This window comes from Peromyscus eremicus, unplaced genomic scaffold (assembly GCF_949786415.1).
Source record: "Peromyscus eremicus unplaced genomic scaffold, PerEre_H2_v1 PerEre#2#chr22_unloc_1, whole genome shotgun sequence".
In the NCBI taxonomy this organism is placed as follows: Eukaryota; Metazoa; Chordata; class Mammalia; order Rodentia; family Cricetidae; genus Peromyscus; species Peromyscus eremicus.
In genome coordinates, this window is record NW_026734286.1 from 2,884,196 (window position 1) to 2,900,362 (window position 16,167).

The window sequence follows — 16,167 nt, forward strand, 5'->3', positions numbered from 1 at the left end:
CTTCTGTCTTAGACTTCTGACTTTTGAAACTGTAGGTGTGTGGCTTCATGCCTGGCTTCTGAGAGATCTGGATTTTGTAACCTATCAATTTCTACAGAAGATACCTTTTTTTTTGTACAATTCTACTTATTGTCAGATTGTTACTCTAAGCATGGTTGTTTCCATGGATCTTGGTCAGGGAAAGATTGGCTTTCACATTCCAATGAAAGTGTGTCTTAACTTGTTTTCTCTTACTGCAATAGACTACAATATGCTGGGTAACATATCTTGGCAACAAGCCAAGTGTTGCTAAAATTCCTTTCCAAGGGCAGATGTCAAGCAATTTCTCCCAAGGTCCAAACAACAAACTGAGGCAGGATTCTGTCACACTTCCCTCTGGGGATTCCAAGTGCTGATTTGATTCCTTAAAGCACATAGGATAGGCATTATTTATAGGAGTTTGGTCACTCTTCCCCAGCAAACTGCACCTGGAAAGCACGACCCAGCAAGAATCAGAGCTTCCCAGGAGCTCAACAAAGAGTCTCTCTCTCCTGCCCCCTTTATTCATCCTTGCCTCCATATACTCTTTCCTCTACCCAGACCACTTTCAGCTGGATCCCTGGGTGAGGATCTTATGCCTTCCTCCATCCCTCCATGTTGAGTTTGTAAATGGTCAACAAGCCCAGCTGTGATAATCTTTTTCAAGTGGGCACTTTGCAACTCCCTGAGGTGGAGGTTGTTCAGCTAACAGGACGTGGTCAGTCACATCATGACTAACATTACTCAAAACAATCCCTTTCATATGAAGAACATCTGTAATGATCATGTTTAGAGACTGGATTTGGTGGACTGAAGAAAATATTGGTGATTTTTACTGTTTATTTCTGTTAAATGCTTAATGTGAATAAGAGACAGAGAGATGACTCAGGAGTTAATAGCACAGACTTCTCTTCAAGAGAACTATGGCTGATTCCCAGCACTGGTATGGTGGTTCACAACAGTCTGAGACTACTGTTTCAGAGGACACAATACGGTCTTCTGGCCACCCAAGGCACCAAGCACACATGAGGTGCACTGATGTACTCGCAAGAAAAAAAAATCCATGCTTATGAAATGAAATAAATAAATTTTAATGTGCATGTGAGTGACACTATCACTTTGGTGAATGTCATGGTGCTGAAAGAATTATTTCATGACCCTGCAAGCAATAGCACGCATGATGAGGTCTCAGTGTTAAATCATTTAGTGTCTGTGCATCATCACTAGGGAATGACCATGGTGGGCCTCCTTGTTAGCAGTCTGTGTGGCCCTGATATTTGGGAGTATTCACTCTATTGAATGGAGGCTTTCTTCATGACCTTGAACTTTTCTGAAGTTCAAGGGTTTCTTTTTGTAACTCTGGATCTTTAGTAGAGCACTCCTGCCATTATGACTATTTTATCCATCCATAGGCGAACTATACTCCTTTGTTGGCATGTTTTAATTTTCTTGATAGAAAGGGGATACATTTGAACATGAGATGTGAGAAAGTCCTGGGATTTTGCCTCATCCCTAATGTTTGGGGATTTCTATCAAGCCCCGTACGTGGTACCTGTGCTTGAACCTATGTGGACCCTGCTGCTTCTCCGAAGTCCCGTGGGTTTTGTTATTGTCGTCGTTGTTGTTGTTTCCCCTTTGGGACAAGAGACCAGAACGCACAGAACAAACTTAAAGTGCAATCTTTCTGGAAAAGGCAGGTGGGGAATAGTGGATATGCGAGGAAGGGAGTAAATGCACTCAAAATCTCTGAGTATGTTGCTTTACAATGCCGTGAAATCCCAAAATGGAATACGTTTATTCCAGAGTGCAAGGATGGTATGTTATTTTTAAATTTTTGGTTTTTATTTTGCTTGTTTGTTACTTTGATTTTTTTCGAGACAAGATTTCTTTGGGTAGTATTGGCTACCCTGGAATTAGTTCTCTGGACTAGGCTAGCCTCCAATTTAAGTGATCTTCCTCCTCCGTCTCAGGACGGAAGGAATTAAAAATGCCTGCCACCACGTGGGGCTTCTGTGTTTCGTTTCGAGTCAGGGTCTCATCATGTAGCCCTGAATGGCTTTGAATTTATAGAACTACGTCTTTTTCAAGCGTAGTCTCTCAAGTGTACTGTAGGCGACTTTCACTGGAACTTTACCAAAATATTTTGATACTGCAAGCTGAGAGGGCGGAGTGAATCAGCTAGCCAATCAGAAACAAAACTACTGAAAGGAATAAACTGTCCAATGAGGAGCATGCATGTTCATCCGGGCGTGCATCCCGGAAGCCTTTTTTTACGCTTCGCTTAAGATAAGGGGATTCTTGTCAGGATCTGTTTTGGGCGACTGTTCGTATTGCGGAGTGCAGCTCCCAGAGACACATCAAAAGTACGAAATGGTGAATGTGCCTTGGGCTTCTGGAAACCTGGTTGTCGTGTGTCGGACACTAGCCCCTTTGTAGTCATGTGGCGCCAGCTCCTGAAGATTTCCCTGGTGCTGAGCTGTCCAGTAGAAGGTGGAGTCTGGCACCGCAATGCCTATGCCCACGTGCACTTGAAGTGTGCACCCCTCAGGCAGCCTTGAGCCCCGCGTCTCCCATCTTCTCTCCTGGTGAAACTGCTTCATGGCAATCCCCAGCACTCTTGGGTGAGTCCTTGTCCTGGCGGGTTGGTGATACTGAGTCCAGACTGCTGTGTAGTTGACTTAAGTGTGCCGTACATGTATAATATATTTATTACGCTTGTGTGTATAGTTACTTTGATTTTCAATTTATTTTAATTTATATTTAATATTTAATATGAAAAGGATAGTTATGCAGCGTGTATAACTTGATTTCCTCAGCCTGTCATGGTCAACAGATAATGCATGTTTGAAAACATCATATGATTTGGTCTATTATTTACCGTCTAAAGAAATGAGTAACTATTTTCAGAATAACATAGAATAGGGGAATTATAGATACACACAGATGAAGACAGGCTCTATTTCATTTGAAAATAATTTACTTCTACCCCACTCTAATTAGTGCAGCTCTTATGTGCAGTGTGCATGGGGTCATACACAGCATAAGGTGGGCTCACCAGTGACACGTTCCTGAAGAAAAGTGATTCTCACTCAGTGATGGTGGTGTATGCGTTTAATCCCAGCACTCAAGAGGCAGAGGCAGGTGGTTTTCTGTGAGTTCAAGGCTAGCCTGGTCTACAAAATGAGTTCCAGGACAGCCAGAGTTGTTACACAGAGAAACCCTGTCTTGAAATAAGAGAGACAGAGACAGAGACAGAGACAGAGACAGAGACTGACTCTCCCTCCCCTAGAAGCCATCAACTAAAACTGAGATTTCAGTAAGGGGTGAAGCCTCAACGTAAACCTCAGTGTATTGCTGGGAGTTTTCACTTCTAGGAGCACATGCAGATCTTGGGAGCTTAATCACAGCTGTTGTGAATTCATGAAGCAACATTCATGTCATGCACAGAGCACAGCCTTTCACAGTACTCCCCATCCTCCAGCTCTTACACTCTCATTTCAGCCACCTGTTGCAATGTTTCCTGAGCTTTGAGGGTTAGGTATCTGATAAAAATGTCCCGTCTATGGTTCAGTAGTCACAGTTGCTCATTTTCATAATTGAAATAGTAATCTTCTCTGTATAAACTACCACCGCTAAATTTAGAAGCTTATCTGATCCAGGTTGGTAACAATAGAAACTCATGGATAGAAACACAAATATTTAGAAGGCAATGTGTCAACAGGAGCGCTTAGGAACAGAACATTAGTAGGCTCTCCCTGAGGACCTATGAATTTCCTCGCCATAGGTTTTTGACCCTGTCAAAGTACTAGGCATGACATGCCTCCTGTGGAGGAGACCTGAAAGATAGGTACCTGATTTCCTGGTCAGTTCATAACTGATTTCCATGTTGTGCAATCAAAGTGGTGTGGTGTCTTTAGCAATAGGGTTTTATTATCTAATTTTTGTGGGCAACCAACAGCAATAGCAAGCACCTATATTGTTCTATGTGCCTTGGAACCATCTCTGACCATTTACCTGTGCCTGGTACTGACATTTTATTTATTAACTCATGGATTCTGGAAACAGCTTCTTGGCTAATGTGTGGTAATATGTGCTTGTTTGAAGCTTTGTGGGTTTATTGCTACACTGGTCTTGATACAGAGTGTAAGGCCTGGTCTACACAGAAAGTTACAGCCTGGACTTCACAGTGATGCTCTTATCCTCCCCTGACAAAAGTGTGTGTGTGTGTGTGTGTGTGTGTGTGTGTGTGTGTGTGTGTGTATGTATATATATATATATATATATATATACACATATATATATGTAGCTTACAAACTACAAATTGAAATGAGTGTTAGTAATATACTAGATAATTCTAGCTAATGATAGGCAAAATAATTGCATAAGATAAGAAGACCAACTTTGAGGGTTAAATACTTATTAACTTTATGTTCATTTTTACATTTACAATATAAAATTTAAATTTATAAATATAAATACTTATATCGTGTATGAAACAGTACACTTTCATCTGAAAGTGTATACACATCAGAAGTATGAAATGGTGAATGGGTCTTGGGCTTCTAGAATCTTTGATGGCAGTTTGCAACACTAACTACTTATGTGGCACTAGCACCTGAAGTTTCCCGTGGTGCTGGAATATGGAGTCTGACCCAGCAATGCCTGTGCCCACATGCACTTGAAGTGTGCACCCCACAGGCAGCCTTGAGTCCTGAGTCCCCACTGTTCTGTCCTGGTGAAGCTGCTTCCCCACAATCCCCGGCACCTTTGTGTGAGTCCTTGCCATGAACCTGTGCTATACAGGTTTTAAAGAGATGACGGGATGGTGATGCTGAGTCCAGACTGTGTCTTTACCCCTTAACACCTCATCTAGTATGATTTTTGCATTTTCCCTTTTCCCTTTTTTATGATAATGTGTAACATTTTTTTCTTGTTATTCCCTACTGCAGTGGTCAAAATTACAAGTCTGAAGAAAGAGAAATTTTGGCCAGGCAGTGGTGGCACATGCCTTTAATCACAACACTTGGGAGGCAGAGCCAGGTGAATCTCTGTGAGTTCGAGGCCAGCCTGGTCTACAGAGCGAGAACCAGGGCAGGCACCAAAAACTACACAGAGGAAACCCTGTCTCGAAAAAACCAAAAAAAAAAAAAAAAAAAAAAAGAAAGAAAGAAAGAAAGAAAGTAAGAAAGACAAGAAAAAAAGAGAAAATTTTCATTTTGCTTCATATTTTGTTTGTTTGCAGTGATCATTTTTGAGGTTAAAACTGGAATTTTGGAAAGTATTCCCAACATTACTGAATGTCAAATGGGCCAGATAGTCATGTGTAGAGGTTCTGGAATAGTGTTTGTCGCTGCTTGAAACAGAAGGGATCGGGACTGTGAATTCTGTAATGTAATTTCCGGGATTGCAGTCCTTGATCTCTTTCTTGTTGCCTTCAGATAGTTGGTTTTGTAGGTGGTGTAATTTCGAACCATTGAGAAAGCTGCAGAAAGTTCGTAGGAGAGAAAGACAAATTTGCTCTTTATCTGATGGAGATGTTTTTTAATTGAAGGTTGACATGAGTGTACAGTACATTCATAATATATTAATTACTCTTGTGTTTGTAGTTACTTTGATATTTATTTTTAATTTATATTTAATATATAATTTTTTATTATTTGTTTTGTTTTGTTTTTGGTGACAGGGGTTCTCTGTGTCACACTGGAACTCATTGTGTTGACCAGGTAGCCTTGAACTCAGAGATTACCCTCCTCTGTGTCATTCACTCTGGGATTAAAGGCTTGCATCTTCATGTCTGATTTTATTTTTTTAGACAGGAACATGTGTGTACCAACAGTCTGTTCCAGAAATCAACTTATAGCTGAGGATAATCCCGAACCTTGATACTCCAAACTCCTCTCTTCCCTGTCCCTTACTTGTTTTTACCTTTGCAGTCCTAGTGTATCTATTACTGCACTTGCACATCACATGCCTGCTACTGTGCCTGTACCACCTCCACCTGCCCACAGATCTCAAGGAACCTTTTTTCTCTGTGCTCTCTATGGACACTCAGTCCAGTTCTAAAAGAGATGAGTAAGAGGTTAAAGGCAGAATCCACATATAAGAGAGAACAGACAGCAGTTGACTTTGGGCACTTCGGTTAGCTCATTCACTATATTATATTTCAAGTTTCATCCATTCACTTGCAAATTTCATTTTAGTTTTCTTCATTGCAGAGTCAAATTCCGATGTGTTTATGTGCTACATTTCTATTATGCAACATCAGCTGATGGACCTCCAGGCTGATTCTTCTTTTAGTTATTGGAAGCAGATCAACAGTGACCCTGTGTGTGCGTGTATCTGTGGTAGATGTTTGGACTCTTCATTATATATGGAGAGATGTATAGTTTGTTGAAATGGTAATTCTGTATTTTACTTTTGAGGCAAACTCACAGTGATTTGCTTGTTAATTATAGCAGTTTAAACTCCTACCAACACTAAGTATTCACTTTTCCTCATCCTCGAGACGGTTTGAGGTCCTCAGGCTTGCATGGCAACCTTTATCATGCGTACCCATATCCTAGCCCTACAGACATCTGTTTTGTTTTATTAATAAAAATCTAAACAAAACCTTTTAAATATGTTTGTTTTGGGGGGATTTTCTGAATAGAAGTGATGTATTTTAATCAGCTCAATGCCTTACACCCCCAGCAGCCATCTCGTAATTTACTTGTGTTTTGTTTTTGTTTTTGTTTTTGATTACACACTGAGTTCAGTTACTGCTGTCCAAATGTGTGTGGCTATCCACAGGGCATGGGAAACCTACTGGTGGCCACATTCCTGAAGAAAAATGACTCTCTTTCCCTTCAAAGCCATCAATTGCCAATACCTTCTTACCTAGGGGTGGCCTTCATGAAGATCAATCCCATTTTGCCTGTTTTTTTTAACTGATTCGATCTCAAGTGTTTCGGGAATTTTAGAATTTGGTACATGCATTGTAGAATACTTTTTTGTGAAATTGAGTTCATCTCAATGAGAGTCCTCTTCTTTCCCTGTGTCTTTATCCAGTGAACTTCTACAAAAATGCAATATTTTTATCATAGATGATCGTTATTGTGTAGTATTAAGTCAGTAAGATCACAGTTGTTTCCAGCTGATGTTCCGAGTGACACAGGAAGAAAAAGAAACAAAGGAGACAAAGACAAAACAAAACATTCTCCATCAGTTCCAAGAGGCTAGAGACTTGGGCCAGAGAAATTGTCCTAAATTGACACTGAGGAGTCCTGCATTGCTTGTGATTTGGCAGAGTCATAGTCCACTTTTCTTGTATTTATATTGATGTATCCAGTCCTGGTGAACAACCTGACAGAGGCAGTCCATTATCAGCCAACTTGTAGGACATGGAGGCCTCAGGTTGATGATTTTTTTTTGACAAAACTGATTAGATTGAGGCCATACATGTGACAATGGAGAGGAGGTAGAAAGTAGTAATGGGAATTTTTAGTAATGAGAGAGGAAAATTTATTTACTTCCCTTACCTACCTAAAGTACTTAATTGGTTGTTGGGTCTGAGTGGGATATTCCTGAAGGGACTCTAGCTGGCCCAATAATGGCAAACATGTTCTGGGAGGCCTTGCCCTTCTCCCCCATTCCCTCTGCCTTGCTAAAACCCAGTAGATTACATTACTAAAGCTAACCACCAAGGTCTGTTCCCTTATTTGGCCACTTCCTCCTCCTGAGGCCAACTACCAAGGTCCACCTATCAAATTATTGAAGTTCCAAAATCAAAAGACCCCTTTGGTTCACCTAATTAACATGCCCAATCAGAACATACCACAGCATCCTAGCCCATTCTAACACAGACCTCCCTTTTTTCTCTTCTTAAAAATTACACCTGCAAGGTCATGTGCTGCTGTTTTTTGTTCTGCCTGAGTCAGAAAGCAGCTACTTTAACTTTTCTTCCTCACTTAATGAAGGATCTTTCTATGAAAACAGATGTTTGAGTATGATTTATGCATAATCTGGGGTCTGGGAGGGTGTCCCCACTATGCAGGGGGGCTCTCCTTCAATTCCCATTTAGAGGGTAACTTTATTCAAAGCAAAGGCATAGTACAAGCCAGAAATAATGCAGTGAAAGATGTCAGCAGACTACATGACTAAGGGTACCTGTTATCTGGTGGGGACTTTGAAAGAAAGAGATTTTGGTTCTTAAAGACATAAATAACATCCTTGTGGGTTCGTGGGGTTTCCCTGGCAACAGGTTTCTCCATAACCCCCAAATGCCCCCCCATCAAGACATCTCTTTAGTTACTCTCCTCCTCCATGTCCCCTGCAACCTCCCTCCCACACTTAGCCTGCCTAACCTGCTCCCTCAAGTTCCCATCCCTCCATTCCCCCCCTTTCCCACCCCCAGTTTACCCAGGAGATCTTTTCTTTTTCCCTTTCCCAGGAAAATCCATGCATCCCTTTTTGGGCCCTCCTTGTTATCTAAACTCTCTGGGGCTGTGGATTGGAGATTGGTTATCCTATACTTTACTCCTAATACTCACTTACGAGTGAGTACAGACCATGTTTGTCTTTCTGGGTCTGGGTTACTTCTGAATAATTTTTTTCTAGTTCCATCCATTTGTCTGCAAATTTCATGAGGTCATTGTTTTTTTATAGCTGAGTAATACTCCATTGTGTAAATGTACCACATTTTCCCTATCCATTCTTCAGTTGAGGGTCATCTAGGTTGTTTCCAGGTTCTGACTATTCTGAATAATGCTGCTATGAACATAGTTGAGCAAATGTCCTTGTGGTATGATTGCACATCCTTTGGGTATATGCTCAAGATTGGTATAGCTGGGTCTTGAGGTAGATTAATTTTCAATTTTCTGAGAAACTACCATATTGATTTCCCAAGTGGCTGTATAAGTTTACACTCCTGCCAGCAGTGGAGGAGTGTTCCCCTTACTCCACATTCTCTCCAACATAAGCTGTCTTCAGTGTTTTTTATCTTAGCCATTTTGACAGGTATAAGATAGTATCTCAGAATCTTTTTGTTTTGATTTTCCCTGATGACTAAGGATGTTGAGCAATTCCTTAAATGTCTTGTGGCCATTTGAGATTCTTCTGTTGAGAATTCTATGTTTAGATCTGTACCCCATTTTTAAATTTGATTATTTGGTATTTTGATGTCTAGTTTCTTGGTTTTTTTTTTTTTTTTACAATGATAACCCCAGCTAAGATTCCTAGCAATAGTGGAGAGGGTGCCTGAACTGGCCATCTACTGGAATCAGATTGGTGAGTGCCCTAATTGTCATCAGAGATACTTTATCCAGTAACTGATCAAAGCAGATGCAGAGACCCACAGCCAAGCACTGGGCTAGCTCTGGGAGTCTTGCTGAAGAGAGGAAGGAGGGATTGTATGAGCCAGGGGCATCATAACAGGGGAACCCACAGAGACAGTTGCCCTGAGCTCATGGCAGCTCATGGACTCTGGACTAACAATTAGGTAGCTTCCAATGGACTGATCGAAGCCCTCTGAATGTGTGTGACAATTGTGTAACTTGATCTCTTTGTAAGGCTCCTAGCTGTGATATAAGGATCTGTCCCTGGTGCTCAGCTGGCTTTTGGGAACCTGTTTCTCATGCTGAATTACTTTGCCCAGCTTTGACACAAGGGAAGGAGCTTGGTCCTTCTCAACTTGATATGCCATGCTTTGTTCAAGCCCATGGGAGGCCTGCTCCTTTCCGAATGGAGGTGGAGGAGGGGTGGAAGGGGATGAGATAGATGGGAAGTGGGGTGGACCAGGAGAAAGGAGAGACAGGAAGCTGTGGTCAGTATGTAAAATAAGTGAAAAAATATTTTTAAAAAGTATATAACATACACAGAGATCAATGTTTTTACTCATAGGATTACATTTCATAATCCTAGCTGCTGTGGGATGTCTTTCTGTATGCTGTGAATATGTGTTGCTGTGATTGGTTAATAAAGAAGCTGCTCTCGCCTACGGTGAGTCAGGTTATATCCAGGCAGGAAATCTGAGAAAGAGACAGGGAGAAGAACGGAGAGAAGAGAGAGGGGCCAGCTGCCACCAAAGGAGAAGGAAGATGCCAGCAGACTGGTAATGCCACAGCCATGTGGCGAAACATAGATTAATAGAAATGGGTTGATTTAAGATGAAAGAGCTAGCTAGCAAGAAGCCTGCCATAGACCATACAGTCTGTGAATAATATTAAGCCTCTGAGTGATTATTTTATAAGTGGCTGGGGAACTGCAGGGCCAGGTAGGACTGGAGAAACCTTCTGGTTACACCTAGCTAACTACATATGATATTCTCCTTTGTACTGGTTTTTAAAATGTGCAGGCCCAATTACTTAAATGATGAAATTGTAACAACAGACAAATAAATAAAGATTATTCTAGAACATTTATTTTGAGAACTTTTTCCCTTATTGCACATGCTCCTCATACTTCTTCATTGTGAATCAGCTTGCGTCCAGTGTTTTCCAACAGGAAATACAAGAAGTAGTTATGAAGGCATGAATAAAGGAACTGCTTATTGCTATTTTTAAAGCATATATAGATACAGCCCACTAACAATGATTATTCAAAGAAGGCTACCCACAGATTGATAGATTTATTGTTCAGAGTGCTGTGTGCAGATCCCAAGTCAATTAGAGTCCCAGGTGCTATGGGATGGTCTTTCTGTATGCTGTGAACGTATGTTGCTACCATTCATTAAGAAAGAAGCTTCTTTGGCCTATGGTAAGAAAGGTTATGGCCAGGCAGGAAATCCAAGAGAGATACAGGAAGAAGAAAGGCAGGGTCCAGACAGATGCTTAGAGCTGCCAGGGTGACAAGATGTAACGGAACACAGGTGAATCCACAAGACATGTGACAATACATAGCTTAATAGAAATGGGTTCATTTCAGACGAAAGAGCTAGTTAATAATAAGTCTGAGGCATAGACCAAGCAGTTTGTAATTAATATAAGCCTCTGTGTGTTTATTTGGCACTGAGTGGCTACAAGACACAGGAAAACCTCCAGCCACTCCCAGACTGTTGAGTTTCCCCCATGTTACCTGCTTCACTATTGTTCCAGTGCGTAGTACTAACTTGTTACTAATTCCAACTGCTCCCTTTGTTTAAAAATTTAGCTTGCTGACATTCTTTTCCTCTACCAAAGTACTCCACAATTTACATTCAAGTTCATTTCAAGTTTTCTGATATAGGTCAGAATGAAGTTGTATTCTTGAGTCTAATTGCACAGGAATGGCCCTCACTCTAGTTCCTGACAGAGTCCTTGTTCCCCCATGGAAACTTTCTGATCTATGCCTCCTCTGTAGGCATTTCTTTCAGCATTTTTGTTTGTGATGCATGCTAGAATGAGTCTTTCAGCTTTGTTCAGTGTGTTTATTTTGACATGACAACAATTGCTACTTGACAATGTTCTAGCATTTTGACTTTGTGGATCACAATTTTCCAGCACCCCTTTACTTTCATTTTTAATGATTCTCACTATTATGCTTTTCCCTTTGGGAAATTTTGTGCAGGCTTTGGTGAAGGATGAAATTGTGTACAGTGGTACTTTCTTTAAACCAAATAAAAAATCCCCTCTACCATGAAATCATATAGCCTGATAACTCCACCTACTACTCTACAAGTTAACACCAAGCTGATAGAAAAATTTAAATAACATATGCTTGATATGGTATATTTGATAATCAACATTTGTAGATTCCTAAGGTCTTCTCAGGTTCACAGTAATGTTTGTTTAGCTTCATCTTTGCTCACTTTAAGCTTTAGCTATATAGATTAAACTAAGCCATATAAAAATTAAAATATTGTATAATGGAGTATCTGATCCCCCTAGAAAATCCCTTTTCCAAGGCCGGGCATTTAGACAAAAGTCCCCATTCCCTCAGGAGCTTGAATAAATTCCTGCTTACTAAAAAGGGAGTCATTATCTCTAGCAAGAGGAACTTGTGGCCCTACCATTAATAATGACTGGCGCCTATTAACTTGTCAAGGTCAATGCTAGCTTCCTCAACCCCTGATCTCAAGCCACACCTGAGCTCACGTGCCTTCTTTCTTCCATTTAATTCTTTGTGCTACAATAAACTATTAAACGTGTATTCTTTTTTCAATAAATGGGCAGTCATCCTGATTCACCCTCAGATTATGTCAGTCTCCTTCTCTGCCACACCCCTCAACCCAAACAACTCCAGACCTCTTCTGTGGAACATAAACCCCACTAGATCTGGTCTCAGGCAAATTTTCATGTCAAAGAAAAATTTCTTGCGAATTCTTGCACATTCCTTCCAAAACAAGTTAAAAATGCCCAAGGTTTAGGTTTACTTATACCAATGTTTTCACTTTTTCATATCTAATTCTTATATTAGGTTTTTTATCTGGCTATCATTAATATGAGAAAAGTGACTTAAGGTAGACAGAGGTTTTTTTTTTTTCAATCTCACAATTAAAGGGTACAGTCCTCAAAATGGAACTGGTCAAATCACACACAGTCAGGGATAAAGTGTAAATGGAGTTTCTTCCTCTGTCCCACCCTATTTCATAGCTGCTTCCAAAGGCTTATATTAAGTATAAAAACTTGATCAGTAGCTCAGGCTTATTACTAACCCTTAAATTAATGAATCATGATCCTAATTAGTTTTAACAATAAACATCCAGAATCAGAAACAGAGGGTGAAAACTGAAAGATTAGAGAAGCAGAGCAGCACCCACTAGACTTTGTACCTCTGTGAAATTTCAGTCTGAATAGGGCATCCTGTCTCTATGAATCCTCAGACTGAATGGGGGCTGAGATCCTGTTTCTACCTGCCTTATATTTTTGTCTCCACTTCCCTAGTCCTGGGATTAAAGGTGTGAGACTCCCTGTGCTGGGATTAAAGGCTTGAGCCACCACTACCTGACACTGTTTCTCTTTAAGACTGGTTCAATCTTGTGTAGCCCAGGGTGGCTTTGAACCATTGATCTTCCTGCTTCCTCCTCCCAAGTGATGGGATTAAAGGTGTGTGCCACCACTGCCTGACCTCTACATTTAGCTAGTGACTAGCTCTGCCCTCTGATCTCCAGACAAGCTTTATTTGTCAGAACACAAACTAAATACCATACAGCATTAACCCATATTTCTCATCTATGCTTTGCCACGTGGTTGGTGGCTTGTTACTTTATTTTCTACACATCTTGCTTCCTGAGTAGCTGGCTGGATGGGGTCTGCCCCAACACTGCCCTTCTTTATCTCTAGCCTCAGTTTGATTGTACCACTTAACCTTATCTTGCCTCACCATTGGCCAAACATTTTTATTATCAACCAATTAGAGCAACACATCTTCAGAGCATATAGAAGGACATCTCACAGTATTTCCCCCTTTCTGTCTAATCAAAAAAGAAGGTTTTAACTTTAACATAGTAAAATTACATATAACAAAACAGTTATCAAGCAAGAATTACAGTTATAATATTTAGTCTATTTGTATTTGACAAAATTAGAGAAAACATTCAATTATCTATCTTATCTCAGTGAGTCTAAAGTTTCATATCTAATTTATCTTTTATCTTTTAAGGAAAACTATAATTATAACTATCTAGTCTTCAGTTCCACCAAAGACCCTAGAAGGATATATTACCTGAGTAAACAGGAAGTGCATTGGAAGCAACTTCCAAAACTCTAGAAATGACAGAGACATCTAGCTACCTGGGCAGTTATCAAAAGTTCTGTAATATTGGGGCATCCATCTTTAGCCTATAAGCCTAGAGTATTTGCAGACTTTTTCTGAAGCAGGAGATTTGAAGGACTGTCCTGCCTATATTGGCAAAGTTCATCAGTCACTTTTCTCTGTGTCCTGTAAAATGTCTGGCAGTTGTTTCTGACCATTCCACCTTGTTTTGACAAAGTTTAGTGGTCACTTTTCTGTGGGTCCTGAATATCCAATTTATACAGGATACGGTCAAGCAGTCCAGGCAAGAGCAGTTTTTTGCCTAAATGTCTAGCCTTTCCACATTGAAAGAAAACTCCATGAGGAGTTTCTTCAATGCCTATCATCTCTGAAGTAAATTGGTGCTGCCAGGAGCAGATGTGTCTCATTGTCATGCAAACCTTTAGGTTAACAAAACATTTTAAATGCTTATTCTATAGGTCTTTGAAGTATTTGAAGATTACCTATCTAATTGAAATATATTTTTGTATACCTAGAAAGCATAAGTAATATGATTATAAATGTGACTATTATAGGTGACTATGTATTAATCTGTATTTTTAATTATATATTTTAAAATGAGCTGCATAAACATAATACCTTAAACAAGAGTAGAAATATACATATAGTATAACAAAATTGACTTTAAATTTGTATCATTAAACTAAAATCCATACCAATGTAAAATATTTTGAGATTAACAGCTATATTTTTGGATTAAAGTAGATTCAGTAATTCATCAGAATAATCTACCCTTTCCCCCATCATTTCTATACCATATCCCTTTTTCTTCTTAGAAAGAGATTGACTATTACTGCCGAGGCCCCCGCAGCTGGAGTACAAAATCTGTCGAGGGACGCCGAGGTTACACAGCACTCTAGACGCCCAGTTTCAGTTCGTCAGGGAAGCAGCTCTCTTTATTCGTACCAACATGGGTTTATATACCCCTCTAAGAGCAGGAGTCAAGGAATGGTTACTCTGTATCCGGAGGCAAGCCGGACACTGTTTTCCAAACAGGAAAAACCACAGGGGAACTGATCCCCAGCACCCTCTGGAACCCAACTGCACATTTTTCACACAAACAACTTAACTGGGACAGGACAAAAAAGGGCATTTAAAACTAAGGCAGCAAACTTACTGCTGCCGACATATGACCGTTAACAATTTATAATCAACCAACCTTAAATGAAAACAAACATTCATAAACAATATTTTAGGAATTTAGGTATAGTTCTGTAGGCTACTTCCTGTTGATTTGTGGCTCTGGTAATCTTATGGGGACCCTGAGAAAATTTAGAATTATGGTCAAGTCCTGACTCAGGTATTTTGTGCAACTGGTCCATCTCAGCTAGCAGCCTTGAAACTGTTTAGATGTAGAATTCCCAACTCCAATATGGAGTTTAAGTCATGTACTACCGTAACCTGTGGTCATTTTTTTTTTTAATTAATGATTGATGTAAGTAGGCCCAGTTCATTAGGGACACTGCCACCCCAGGGCAGATGGTCCTCCATGGTATAAAATAGCAGGCTGAGCTACCTATGAGGAACAAGCCACTAATTAATATTTTCCATGTCTTCTGCTTCATTTTCTGCCCCCCCCCCCCCCGGTTTCATGCCTTTGCTTCCTACTCTGATTTCTTTGACTGTGGTAGACTGTGGTGTGGGATTGGAAGTGAAAATAATCTTTATTTTCCAAGTAGACTGTGTTCATGGTGTTTTATCACAGCCATAGAAACCCTTACTAATACAAGGGCATATCTAGTATAATATCAGAAGACAAACTTCAGGGCAAAACTAGTCTGAAGAGGGTCACTTAGTGCTTAGCAGGGGAACAACGTGCCAAGAGGAATTTACACTCCTAAACACACATGCCACACACACTGGTGTAATCAATTTCAGAACTGACACATTGGTCCTGGAAAGCCTTATCCAGCAGGATGAGAGCTTTTCTGTAGCTGCAGAGACTCCCCTCCCCCTTCATTCTTCCCTGCCTCGGCATAAGCTGTCCCTTCACCAGACTCCTTCCAGCTGGATCCTCAGGTGAAAAGTTTGTGCTTTCCTCCACTCTCCATGTGGGGTTTAAATGGTTAATCAGCCCAGCTGTGATCATCTTTGGACATACCCCAAATGGAGGTTGCTTAGCTAGGAGGACAGTCACTCAAAGCATGACTAAGACTAGTCACCACAGTCCTCCCTCTCCTATGAAGAACATCTGTGATGGTCATGTTGTAGAGACACAATTTGGTAGACCCAAATAGGGGGTGGAGAGATGACTCAGCTGTTAGGAGCACAAACTTCTCTTCCAGAGGACCACAGTTGATTCACAGCACCCACATGGTGGCTCAGAACAGTCTGAGACTCCAGTTCCAGGGAATAAAATAGCATTTCCAGAGTACCAAGCTCACATGGGGCACACTGCTGCACATGTAGGAAAAACTCCCACAATGGTGAAATAAAATAGGT

The 16,167-nt window shown here is 40.6% G+C and overlaps 1 protein-coding gene across 1 annotated transcript in view; it reads left to right on the forward strand.

Moving 5' to 3' along the window:
- The first annotated feature begins 2,280 nt into the window (after positions 1-2,280).
- The window catches only part of LOC131900711 (zinc finger protein OZF-like), a 42,781-nt gene continuing 28,894 nt past the window's right edge, over positions 2,281-16,167 (forward strand). Inside the window, exon 1 of the mRNA XM_059252028.1 lies at positions 2,281-2,639. The gene's annotated coding sequence lies outside the window, so the exon portion shown is untranslated. The remainder of the gene's footprint in view (positions 2,640-16,167) is intronic.